The sequence below is a fragment of the Periophthalmus magnuspinnatus genome, chromosome 4 (assembly GCF_009829125.3).
Source record: "Periophthalmus magnuspinnatus isolate fPerMag1 chromosome 4, fPerMag1.2.pri, whole genome shotgun sequence".
In the NCBI taxonomy this organism is placed as follows: domain Eukaryota; kingdom Metazoa; phylum Chordata; class Actinopteri; order Gobiiformes; family Gobiidae; genus Periophthalmus; species Periophthalmus magnuspinnatus.
In genome coordinates, this window is record NC_047129.1 from 25933246 (window position 1) to 25947593 (window position 14348).

At 38.7% G+C, this 14348-nt stretch overlaps 1 protein-coding gene across 1 annotated transcript in view; it reads right to left on the bottom strand.

Annotated features, from left to right (window-relative positions):
• The window catches only part of LOC117369890 (inactive N-acetylated-alpha-linked acidic dipeptidase-like protein 2), a 403810-nt gene extending 391720 nt beyond the window's left edge, over positions 1 to 12090 (bottom strand). Inside the window, exon 1 of the mRNA XM_055221431.1 lies at positions 11902 to 12090. The gene's annotated coding sequence lies outside the window, so the exon portion shown is untranslated. The remainder of the gene's footprint in view (positions 1 to 11901) is intronic.
• Between the last annotated feature and the right edge of the window lie 2258 nt (positions 12091 to 14348).

Here is a 14348-nt window from a genome sequence, read left to right on the forward strand (position 1 = left end):
GAACACTCTTTGTAAAACTGTCCAAAGCGTTTTTTCTTTTGACTTTTTTTTTATCTCCTCCTCTGTCTTCATCTTGCCACTGAATGTCCTCAAAGCTTTTGCTGTCACATCAAAAATCTCCCAGAATCCCCAGCTGGTGGCGGGCTGGGTCCCTAGGGATCCCGAAGGCTTTGGGCAAGTGAGAGAGAGCCAGGCTGGTGAACAGATTAAAGACACAAACATTTGGTGGAAGCTAAACTTTTAGCTGTGCGGGTTTTGAAGACAGGTTGTCAGAAAATATTGTTGTTGCAAATACAAAAAGTTAGTGTACTTTCAGACTTTGTTTAAAGAGATTTTGAAAAGACACTAGATGAAGAGATGAAGAGGTGAAATGTATAGCTGCTGGAGGGGTTTTATTCCTGGATTAAAAGTATAAAACTTCCCATAAGTTGTTGCCAATTTTATGCAAATAGTTATAATGGTATAATTTTATGAGTGTTAAAGCTACCATCTGTAATTAGATCAGCTGACCCACCCCTATGTCAAGAAGAGCCAAGGTGAGTCTGAACAAAGGCCAGGTGGAGAGGAGGGGGAACAGATTTCACATCGGCCATCGACTAGTAAAAAAAAAACAAAAAACGAATATACACGGTAGCTTTAATAATACAGTAGTTATTTTGTACATTTAGGAAACAAAAGAGAACACACTTTGCTTTTCAGTACATTTCAGTACGTTCAGTGTGGCTAAAATATGTGAAAGTGTGAATTTAACCAATTGCAAACATATTACAGTTGCCCCTCACTATATCACGGTTCACTTTTGGCAGTCTCGCTTTTTTTTAGTGCAATTTTAGTATTGTATTGTGTTCTGCGTCCTGATTGGCTAAGGGACTGTAGACCATTGTCCATCAGTCTCCTCCGTGCCGTGTCTCCTGTACAGTACAGAATGTGTTAAGACAAATGTACATAAATGTTGGATTACAGTGTGACTCTGAAGTGCTGTATGTTTACAAGTTTTCTTGCCAAAAACCTGCAATGTCGCTGAAACGTTCTGCACCGACAAAGGCGCCTACGAAGGTTTGAACTTTGAGAGTGATTAAACAAGAGAGAAATGTGAGAAAATGTTAATCCCTGTGTGAGAAAAGTGTACAAAGTGTGTGATGAGGAGTTTTACAGCAAAAAAACATAATAATTGTAAAAAAATAAAGCAGACTACTTTGCGGATTTTGCTTATTTCGGGTTATTTTTAGAAAAAGGAGGGACATTTAAATACTTTTTGTTATTATTTTTACAAAAGTGAAAAGTTAGTTACTTTACTTCAGCCTATGACGCATTTGTGGGTCCTACTTTGGACTTTAAAAGCTAAATATCAATATCGGCAAATATCGGTCATCGACAATAGCAACAGGTAAAAAATATTGGAAATCAGTATCGGCTCAAAGAATCCATACCATATTAACCCCTTTACGTTGCATTCTGAATATAGTTACTTCCATTCATTCAGAAGGGAAAAAAATAAGGTTAATCTTGGGTCACGATTTTTTTTACTCAAGTGCATTCTGTTTACTTCCACATTCAATAGTTTTAAAGTAGTAAAGGCTTGTGCGTGGTTATATTTGTAAGGAGAAGAAACATGTCTCCACATATGCAAAGAACAGTTACAATACACATGTGTAGGTGGTCCATATAGCAGTGAACAAACATAATTCAGCACCTATACACTATACTATGCAGTTTTAAAAATTCATCAGAGATGGTACCGTTTACTTACGGAGCTGTAGCTTTATCTGATTTTTACGAGAAAAAGTAGTTCCTTTCAGACTGTTTGCAGTGGTAGAAACGTATTCCTCATCCTGTGAATATGTTTTTGTTTAATTATTTAGCATTTTTTGTTCTTTTTTACCAAATTTAGTACTGATTATCTGCATCAATATTGGTCCTATCACTACAAAATAAAAACTGGAGCAGAATTTTAAGAGTTTTGTCTGAATCTGTGAGCTGCAAGTCTCTATGTGGAGGAGTCTTTTAGCTACAGCTGCTCAAAGATGCGTGACTTTCCAGAGCTTGAGTGAGCCCCTAACCCTTTTATGCTCCTGCTATATGTAAAGATGGAAGGTAAAATCTCACAGGATTGCTTTTCCCATGTGCAATTTGGTCTCGCGAGATCTCGTGACAAGAGTTCTCGTCCCATCCCTGACTGCTAGCATCCTAAATTCACCACAGTGAGTTTATAAGCACTTTTCACAACTTTCAGATAATGCCAGCTACAACCAGCATAGGGTGACCAGATGTCCTCATTTTCCCAGACATATCCTCCTTTTGGGACCAAAAAAACGTTTCTGAATCAAACTAAATGTCTGTGATTTTTATGCTGTCTGTCCTTGGCCTGTCCCTGCTGTCACTCACTGTATGTCAGTCAAGCTACGGTGGCATATGTCAACGTTCTACTTTAAACTTGAAATGCACAGAACAGGAGCATGTACGCAGGTAAACGCATTATTAAAAACAAAAAAAAACACCAGTGACGCATTGCGATGAATGGTGCCTCATAATAGCAATGCCGAAGCGAAACTCACTTACAAAGGACATAAGGAAAAAATGACTCCTCTTTCAGCCGTGGTCAAGTGCCCTTCAATGTGCAAAGTGCTTTACAGAATAAGACAGACAATAAAATCACAATACAACAAATCAAAACATAAATAATCACAAATAATCATCATAAAACTAACATTAAAAGAGAAGAGTGCAGAACCCTTTCAGTCATATACACAGCTAAACAGAACTGTTTTAAGTCTGGATTTAAACATTGTCAAAGTTGAGGCCTGTCTCACATCTTCAGGAAGACTGTTTCAGGTTTTAGCTGCATAAAACTCTATGTTTAGTCCTGACTCTGGGCACCAGCAGGAGGCCGGTCCCTGAAATCCTCAGAGTGTGAGATGGTTCATATGGCACAAACATGTCAGAGATGTATTTGGTGCTAGGTCATGGAGAGACTTGAATCTCGGTGACCAGCAAAGGAGCTCAGCTAAACTTAAAACCGCTGCTAAAGGTGAAAGTTTTTGAAGACTGTTCCTCCAGTAAAACAAACACCACTGTTACTGCTGCAGGGAGAGTCTTTCCATACAGTAAAGCTACAGATCAACAGACTGTACCTCTGTCTTGTGCCATATCAGTCGCTTTTTTCAGCAAAAGTTCTCAAGTGCCCGAACCCAAGCTGAAGCCATCATTAATAGCTTTATAGCGCCACACTCTGTTGAAGTCGCATTAGACGCTCTTAAACACATTGCATATTGTGGCGTCTGTACACATGGCAGCAACCACAAAATCATTAAACCCGTCCCTCTCGTAATACCAAAAGTACCAAAGCGCCCCAACTGAAAATTCAGAAACTATCGCACAACACTTAGAACACTGGGGAAAAACAAAAGTAAATAAATTTCTTTCCACTGGGGACAACTGCAATACAATACATCTGGGACTGAGGTGTGATGAAGGGGAAAGAATACATATGCTCACTAAATAGTTTTAAACAATAATCCATCTTTAGTTAGAGCAGGATGTCCAGCTCATGTGCGGAACAACTGTGTCCATCACGAGGCAGGTACAGTGGAAATTGACAGCAAAAATATCATCTTCAAAGTACGTCATTTTTTGAGGATGATTTTAGTGAGAGTTTCCTTTGGCAGATGCACTATTTTAATGTTCTATATTACGCAAAATATATTGTTGTGAGCTTTAATCTATGTTAGAATGTTGTTAACACATCAAAAACACACCTGGATTTGTGTTTTGTTTCATTCACACATGTTTGAGTAATGCTTTATTAGTTTGTCTGCATCTCCAAAGCTCAAAATGCTCTAATCCACCTTGTGATGTCATGAAGTGGTAGTTTTCAAGTTAACAGCTACCGTTTAGCTTATGTTTTTGATAGAGATTGGCAATTCCAAGGCTGAACTTATGTAAATGATTCTAGTAAAGGCGTATCGAGTTTAAAAACACAGTGGAGCACTTCCTGTATTACCACATGATGACATCACAAGGTGGAATAGAGTGTTTTCTGCAGGATTTGTGTGTTAAATGTGTGAGTGAAACAAAATACAACTCTGGGTATGTTGTTGATGAGGAAACATTATAACAAAGATCAGAAAATAGCGTAATATGGGCCGTTTAAAGAGTGTGTTTTGACATTTAAGAGATGGAAAGACTAAATTACTCCATTGTAGAAGTAAAGAGAAATCTAAACTTGGTCCACAGCATCCTCACAAGTCAAACAGCTTCTCCCTTTAAAGTCAAAGCACTACCATCCCAACAGCAGCAGAATGGATTTGGTAACAGATGTGACCATTTCAGAGCGAAAGTCCGGGGGCTGTGCAGATCATGTATTGAATATCTGGGGAAATGGAGCGCACCCATGGGTGAGTTCTCGTCTGTTATGTGGATGAGTCTGAAGGAGATGCCTGACTGGAGTGATGCAGAGGGCTGTGTCCACTATCTGGCTCTGAGGCTGTAACCGCGTTTTGCACAGATCACTCATCTAAAGAAGTTCATTGAAAACACAGATGAACGTTTTACTGGACTTCAAGCACAGGAGAAATGGACCACGTTTTCTTCAAGTTCCAAAAGCATTGAATGTCTCTCTGAACTTACTTAAGATTGCAGTTTTTTCTTTGCCATTTCTACCCACGATGCAAATGTCGAGCGGATCTTTTCACTGATGCAAAGCCAGTAGACGAGCACAAGTCACGCACTCAAACACTTATCTGATTAGTGACGAACAAAATGAAACCTTCTGAAAAATATGTAACTGCACACCAGGAAGCGCAAACTATTGATTTGTTTTTTTGACCAGTAAGACAGAATGTTGTTGTGTTTTGTGTGTTTTTTTTTTTTAATACTGCACGTTTGACTTTATGCATAAGCTGGCAGTATAGACTGTATATATAAATGGACATAGCTAACCTGCTAGCTGTAACTGCTGCAGTCAGACTCGTCATTTTGGTCTTAAAATGTTATACATGCCTATATCCTTTTTTTTCCTCTGTGTTTTTTTCCCCCCGTTTTGTCCTTGATATCAAGATATGAATATTAATAACAGACAAATCAGGCGCCTTCTTTCCCCGAAGTCGCTCCCACTAGCATTAGCAACAGATTTGATTGACAGCGTTGCTAAGGGTCCGCTCCCTGCTAAACCAGCGGTGCAAACGACAAGGGGTGTTACCACCAACAGCCTCACTCCGGATTGGCTCTTTGGTTGCTATGATACTCGTGGTCGGAATACCAAATATTGAACTCGGCTCCAAATTCGTTCCTATAACTAGCCTCGATGAGCTTCATTTGACTGGAGCCAAACGCTACGGGTGACGTCACACTATCTTAGTCCACTTTATACAGTTTGTGGTTGGTAGTGATTGTTACACTATTATTGTTGATTATGTTGAAGTGTTAAGCAGTTTAATTAACTTTAAAAAGAAATAAGATACTGTTAAAAATATCACAATCACAATCTGGTACCTTACACCAGCATGCTAACAGTGAACCAGCGGAACTAAATAAAATGGTTTATAACAACAACAAAAAAAACAACAAAAAACATCGACCAGGCCTTTAATCTCAATCAGAGCTAATATTCCCGCATTGATCCATTCTAACTTACATAATATGATGAGAGGGTTACATCACATTGGCCACAGGCTGTTTGAAAGATTCTCAATACAACATTAGATGATTTGTGGACCACTGGGGTCAATACTGCTGTTGGTTGAAGACATGGGCCTACATTAACTTGACCATATTGAGCGTTGTCCCCATGACGATTTATAATTGGATGGATACTCTTGATTTATGTCATTACTTTGCTGTAAATCTATAGATGAACAAAGAAAATGTGTAGGATCTGAGACACAATTGATGTTCGTGTTTGTAATTAAAGTATAATGCGTCCTTTTATAGCGTCTTCAGTATTACAGATGCAAATGGTTGTCACTAGGAAATTGAAAAATATATATTAAAAAAGTACCAGTATTGTTGCAAACTCGTGAGAGCTGTAGTCACGATGCAAAAAATTCAAACTTAATTTCAACACTAAGGAATAGACTCGATACTCAATACTGATTTTGATACCACAATGATAATAAAATGACACACTGAGAACAAAACGTCAGTTTCAACATTAAATCCTACTATCATGTGACCTTATATCTATGTAATCTCTCAGTCGTCCAGGGAATCCATTGGGAATATCACTATAACATGATCGATTTTACATAATGCCTCATTTAAAGGCCCTGTACATAATATTTATCCATGTTTTTGAGCAAAATTTGTCTTGCCCTAGTATAGTCTAAGCAGCCTGAGGTAAAAATAAGACGGCTGTGTTCTGTCTGCATCTAATAAAGCGTTTTATTGTCTGGAGATGTGTTACGAGCTAGAATGCAACTCTTTGCTAACTTTACCATGATCGCAATGAGCTAATGTTTTATTATTGAGCAGGTAAAATGAATGAGTGAGAGTATAGTTATGAAGTTAAAACTAGTTTTGACATTCAGTTTCAGGGTTGAGTCTCCATTTGTCTTTATTTTTTATCCCTTTTCCTTTCTTCTTTTTCATTCCTTTCTTCATTGTTTTGTACTTTCTTTTTCCCCCTCTCTTCTCCCCCCTCCCCTTCACTTTCAATAGTTTATCTTTGACATCTTTTGCTGTCTGTTTGCCGTTTTATTTTCTTTTTCACCTTGTGCATTGACAACCTCAAATGATTTAAGTAACTAAACACAGAAAACACTGCACCAGATCTGAAAGTTGATGCTTCTCTTTAAAGGTAAATACATCATTTCATTTAGTCTGGTGCGAGGTGAGGTGAATGAATGCTTCTTTTTTTTCTGTTTAATTGTCGATTAAAACTAATTTAAGTGTGTTCTATATAATTTAATCAGTGTTTATAATGAGGAGAAGGGATGTGATGAGGATCTGATCTGTTTCATCAAGCAAAACGAGCACATTTTTAGGCATATGTGCACCCAAATTGCAGTCTGAAGCCCTAAAAAAGTCCATTTCACTCCTTGTTTCATCAAGATAACCTTCAACACATTATTAGACAAAAAATCCAAGTTGAGTTCAGACATCTTGTCCCGCTTTAATCCTGATCAGACTTTGACCTGTTCTAGCCTTGGTTTAATCCAGATTAAAGACACGGTATCTCATTTTTACTTAAGAACACGAAAAACAAAAGTAGTTCACTTTTAAAAGGTCCACAGTTACTCCCCGCTTCCCTAATGCATCCCTAGCATCCTGAGTTTTCACCGTGATGTGAGTTTATAATCGCAGAGCAGAGATTTCCTTTCATAGTGATACTAACAGTGCACCAGTGTTACTTCCTGATTTGAGAATGATAAAAAATTGTTCAAAATTTGATGAAAAATATGGATACAGCTAAGTTTCAAGTGTATAACCTAAATGAGGAATAACACTGGACCATTGCAAACCGTTTTTACAATAAACTAGTTCTGTGTTTCATGTTTTTACGGTACACCGCCTTTAAAAATGTGGCATACATAACCCGTTTTATTCATTGCCTCCCTGGCCAGTTTTGGGTCTATCAGGCGTAAGTTTGTCTGAGTGCGCACTTGTCTTTAGGATGCTGTGAATTTTTGAGCGACTCGGGATCCTTTCATCAGCAACTTTGCTCACATAAAAGTACAATAACCTTGCTCCTGTAACTCCACTTTAAAAGCCACATTGATTCTAATCTGCTTCAAAAAGCTCCACTATAAAGAAGATTCAATTGTTCGGCTCAGGTTGAGTTGAAAAGCACAGATTATGGTATCGTATTAGTGTTGTCACGATACTAAAATGTCAAACTCGATACTCAGTACTGATTCTGATCCTAAATGAATGTGTAATCAGGAAGTGTGGGTTAGCTTTACTGTAAATGATCACGTTTTTCGATACCGCTTTGTCACCTTCAAGGTTCTCAAAGGGCTTTGGATCAAGGAACTACTTAACCATTCATACACCTGTGTGCGCAGACACTGGGGCCAAGAAGGGTTAAGTGTCTTGCCCAAGGACACAACGATAGGATTCATTTGTGGGAGCTAGAATCGCATCGCCGACCTGTGTGCCTGTGGATTTGACTGTTCTACCAAAGATGTTTATGTTGACAGCGGGATTGGACCCTACAACCTTCAGATCAGTGGACAAACGCTCTACCAAATGAGCCACTGTCGCCCGTACTGTCGCAGCAAAACTTGGAACTTGTGAGAGTTGTGAAAATTACTTATAAACTCATCGCGCCTTCAAAATAACCACAATAGAACATGACATATCAAGACAAGTGTAAGTGTAAAATTCTGGTTGTTCTAATAAGAATTAATTGAATCCAAGCCAGTGTGATTTGTGGAGCATGTCGAAACAGTTTGCTAAGAGTTGCACATTATACAGCAATAAAAAACTCAATTTCGCTAGTCCTGCTTCAGCGAGCTAACCTACATAACCTTCAACACATTATTAGACTAAATCTACGTTGAGTTCACACATCTCGTCCTAGTTTAGTCCTGATGCAGACTCACACTGACCTGTTCTCGCCCTGGTTTAATCCAGCACTGTACTTGATTTTTACTGTCTTAAAACATGAAAAACTAGTTCATTTTAAAGAGCTTGTGGTCCAAAGTTATTCCTCACTTTCTTAGCGCATTCCCACTATCCTAATTCTTCACCTCGATGAGTTTATAAGTGTTTTTCACAACTTTCAGAGATCAGAGTAGTGAGTTTTGCTAGCATGCTAACAACACACAAGTATTACTTCTTGGTTTGGAATGGATAAAAACGCTTTATACTTACAGCTGCATTTACAATTTTTTTTTTTATTACATGAAAACAAATTTTTACGGCCCCTTTAAGTTAAGTTTCAACTTTCGCCCACTGTTGATGTGGTCCTAAAGCAGCCTTTGTTTTTTTGTTTTTTGTTTTTTTTTTACTTAACGTGCCCTGAGGTAAAAGTAAGTCCGCTCTGTGCTGTCTGCATCTAATTAAAAAGCATTTTATTGTCTGGAATCAGAAAGTACAGCACTTAGTTTTACCGTCACGGAAAAAAACTCTGCTCTGGTCTCTGAAAGTTGTGAAAAGCACTTATAAACTCATCATGGTGAATAATTAGGATTTTAGAATGCATATGTGAGGAACAACTTTGGACCAATACAAACTGTTTAAAATGAGCTAGTTCTGTTTTTCATGTTTTTAATTCTACACATATTCGCCGTAAACAGTCTCAGCTCTTAACATGCATCACCACATCCACTTGAAAACTTGACCCCACTCAACCTTTTCAAGCACCAGGTCCTGTGAGCTACACCCTCATGACAATATACTCAAGATTATTTAAAAAAAAATGTCATAGAATATGTAGAAATGGAAATAAATATGAATTAAATGTTACTTTAAAGCCGCAATATGGAACTTTTTGGGGGCATTCAGGGTCCATGTTGATACACTAGTTCAATGCCATACTGTGGAACGTTCAGAGAAAAACTAAAATATCTCCATGGAGACAAAGCCGGCTAACAGGAATGTTTCATGGTGCAGCTTTACATAAATTATAAGTATAGATTTTTTTTTTTTTTTTACATAAGTTGTAGTTTAAATGTACAATCGTGTTGATTTTACTGCATGCCAAAAAGCCCTGACCCAAGCCAACAAAAATGTAAACAACTGCAAAAGTAACTGAATTTACTGTACAATTCGTTAAAAAAGGGACTAAACTCCTAAACCACATTTCACACAGAGCTGCTAAATTGGACAGCACCTGGAGGACTAAAGAAAAGAGTGAGGGGGAAGGAGAGGCAGGGTCTAGGTGTATGAGGAACAGTGTGATTGGTCTGACAGGTACGCACACTTCAAACTCCGCCCCTGCAGCCAAATGTTTGTAATCAGAAACACCTGGCTGTATCAGGACAGTCTTGGGTGATGTTACCAGGTACTTAAACTGTGTCAGACCTGAGGGGGCGGGACTGTGAAAGTGTGTGGGGCAGGCTCTGAAAGCTGCCAAACAATCCAACATGGCACGAACCACAACGAGAACCTGTTAGAACCAGAGTGGATATGTGCGTTGGATTACGCCCTTTCCCTCATTTCATGGCACCGTCGGACATTGTGGTCCTCAGCGGAGCCTGTACTGTCACTGTCACGACGTCTGCTTTGCCTGAACCAGAGCCTGACATTGGAGCTAACAGCTAAGATTCTATCGTAGCAAGCTCTTTAGAAATTACTATAGCCTTTTAGGTCATTTTGTTATGTGTCTTTTGTAAAGCAGCTCACTGTCCCCTACGGAGAATACTTCAGTAAAACCACATAAACAATTATTTTAACACCCGAGTTTCAAACCAGGACAATTTTATTGACGTGACAATTTAATAAAACACCAACATTTATCACTTACAAGCAGGTTTCAACAACAACAAATGTAAAAAGGTTTTGTGCTCCTGTAATCTCTATATGGGTCAGCTCAATGTAACAATTATTTAGCTAAATTACTGGACAAAATCCATTCTGAACATTGCAATGAATTAACTTACATGAAAGAATCATTACAGTATGAAAAATACAAACCTAAGACCTCTTTGAGCTGTGATGTGCAAGTTATTTTAGTACTTGATTGTTTACCACTGGTTTAAAAGCAATAATAAAGATCAGACCAACTGCTGTACTGTCACAGAAGATGAATCCTGCCCATCACCATCAACCTCCTAAACTCTACTGTAAACCTGTGCATTGCTTCTTACAATAGTCTTACCAAACATTGCACAAAAACAATGAATGAAGTTACATGAAAACAACGTATTTACTTTCAATGAAGGTACTATCCATGAATTTAAATATGAACTCAAACCACAAACGCCATGTGAGCTGTTAGCCTTTGTGTTATCTACATCTGAGGCACAGGGGGAGCTGCTGATGCAAGCCCCGGGGCCTAAACATGGCCCATTGACTATTGAAGTCAATGGGCCGTGCTCAATGGCACATGATGCTAGTTTAGCCTTTAGCAGCTAGGTACATCCGGTCCTGCCCTGCCCATCGACCGTGCGCAGCTGAGTTACCCCCTATGAGACTTTGCGCAACAAAACCGAGTGGAATGGAGTGGCTCTGAAGGAGGCAAGGGAATAATAAATAATTGTGATTATTTATGTTTTGATTTGTTGTATTGTGATTTTAATGTCTTTCTTATTCTGTAAACTACTTTGTATAGCACATTTTGTATACAAAGTAAACTTGCCTTGCCCAAATAACTAATTAAACATTATTTATGCTTCCAGGGCGCTTCTGAATCGTGTTCATGTTTGTTCATGACAATTTGGCTCTTCGTTCATGTCGTACCACGTGACCGCTCTAACCAATCAGCACTTGAGCTTAGCCTGAGCGGATATAGAGCGTAGGCAAAGCTCATGATTAAAAAGCGTCTTTTAAGACAAAAGACGGATTTGGAGGTGAGAAAAAAGTTTATGATCTGAAAACTCAAGACAGCTCCAAGCTAGCAATACCCTATCCAGACTGAGTGCAGACCGTGGACAAAACAGCAAGCACAGAACATTTTCAGACAAATTTGCTCTAAAATGACACAATATCTAAATGGATCTTATATAGGCTAGTCTGTACTAAACCTTCTTTGTCGTAGTTTATCACAAAAAAGTAAATTTGGTGTTTAATGCACTTTTCAAACTTAAAGTGGCCACTGGAGACAGCACACACTCGGCTATATACACAGTTAAGTAGCAAAAAAGTGCATTTGGTGTAATAAAAAGATCACTTTTGATGACCACAGACAAAAATTACAAAATATTCAACACAATACATAACCAAAGCACCAAACTTGGCAATAGAAACTGAAACCGGAGCAGTACTAGCAGCTTACAGTAGCAGCAACTTATCACTCATTACCTTGGAGTAGAGCAGGTTGACCCCCCTCTGTAACCCCCCCGACTCTGCACACAAGAGGGGAGTGTGCTAACCGCTAACGCTGCAGGTCCCGGCGTATACCTCCACCACTGCGCTTCCTCCCCCGCTCCACTGACACAGATCCAGCCCTCTTCACCTGTTCACCCAGGTAGCATTAGCATTAGCCTGTAGTGTTTTGTTTTGTTTTTTTCCTTCGAATGCAGCTTGCTAGCCCATGACATTAGCGTTAGCCCTGCCTCCCTGCATGCTCGCACTGATCCGACCTGTTTGTCAGAGTGTCTCCCAGGTGAGGGCTTGGGAGTGCAGGGTGCTTACAGTGTCACATGCACCGGCTCACCCGCTGCACTCACATAATGGTGTTTTTAACCTGCACACTCCCATTGGACACAACACCGGACGAGGGGTAGAATAGTAACATGCAGGGGTTTTCAAATAGGTTAAAAGGAGTGGAGTATTAGAGTCAAAAAAGAGGGTGTTTTAACATGAGGGTTATGTGCAAAATAGAACAAGTACAAGCATTAAAGTATGACATCAGTAGGCCTTGTGCTACTTCAAAATAACTGTTATAATCAAAGATAATTGGGCTTAAATCATTATTTGCGATGTTTCTATTACTTTGCAACTAAAACTACAGCTACATGGTATACTATATTATTTTAGTCTTTACTACTACTGCTAATACTACTACTTCTAGCCTACTACTACTGCGTTGCACCTCCAGAAAACACTAGACAAGAGGTATACTGATAACATGGTGGGGTTTACAGGAGGTTTAAATAACAGTGGAGCAGTAGAGTCAAAAAGTAGGTTCTTTTAACATGGCAGTTAGAGAGAAAGTTATGTGTAGAATAGAAAAATAGTCTGAATATACACTGCCTGGCCAAAAAAACCCCCAAAAAAACAAAAAACAACGCCATTTGGATTTAACTAAGGAAATATGTTGGGGTTTCTGCAGGTCTAGGTTCAGCAACAGTCTGTGCTCAAAGAATGAGGTCAGCTGACACCTGAATATACTGAATGACCAGGTTATTCCATCAATGGATTTTTTCTTCCCTGATGACACGGGCATATTCCAAGATGACAATGCCAGGATTCATTGGGCTCAAATTGTGAAAGAGTGATTCAGGAGCATGAGACATCATTTTCACACATGGATTGTCCACCACAGAGTCCAGACCTTAACCCCATTGAGAATCTTTGGGATGTGCTGGAAAAGGCTTTGTGCAGCGTCAGACTCGACCAACATCAATGCAACATCTTGGGGGAAAATGAATGCAACACTGGATGGAAATAAATCTTGTGACATTGCAGAAGCGAAATCAAAACAATGACAAGGTGACTGTGTGACGTAATCAAAGCTAAAGGCGGAGCAACAAAATATTAGTGTGTGACCTTTTTTTTTTTTTTTGGCCAAACAGTGTATTTAGTGCCAATTCAAAAGAACTGTTCAAAGATACACAAGTCTACATACTTCTTAATACTAATATTGCTTGCAACTAAAACTACAACTACAAAGTCTACTATATTAATGTAGCTTTTACTACTACTGTTACTGGAATCAATACGCCAAGTGCTAATTCAAAATAAGTGCTCATTATTGGGAAAATCCTTAAACATTTGTTGTTGCCATACTAGAAATTTTAACTGCGGATTTATTTAGGACAAGAAGGTTTTACCCATGGATCATTATGTTATAATTTGTACCTTTTACATTGCAAAATTTATCTAAAATGACTTAATGAAAGGAACAAATTTGCCAACGTCCGTGTTAGAAAAATGTACTGCAGTGTCCGATGGGAGCTGATGTCGCTGTAAATGGCATCACAACAAAGAGCTGTGCATTTGTACCCAAATGAGTCCGCAACACTGTCGAAGCCAAAGCATATCACAGAGCAACTAAATAAAATAAGAGAACAAGCTAAGTACAGCGGTTCCTTGTTTATGGCGGGAGTTGCGTTCTAAAAATAACCCACAATAGGTTAAATCCACGAAGTACAAAGATTTATTTTTTTACAATTATTATATACGTTTTAAGGCTGTAAAACCCCTCACCACACACTTTATACACTTTTCTCAGACAGACAAACATTTTCTCACATTTCTCTCATTCAAACACGCTCAAAAGTTCAAACCTTCATAGATTAAAAAAAAAAAAAAAGCACAGTATTATAGAACGAAACCTAGTAAATACTATACTGTACTGTAAATGAAAATGACAGCTTTTAGAAATACTGTAACAAATTTAATTTTAATGATCAACCTACAAGGTTGGACACATAAGAAATGATTAATAGTGACTCACGCTTATTTCACAGTTCCTCTGACCACGCCTCTTCGTCCTGGTGCGACTCCACTGTAGTAATGTTCTTTTTCCTGCAGTCACTGATCCACAAAGCTAAAACAGACAACCATTTTTGCATCCTTAAAAC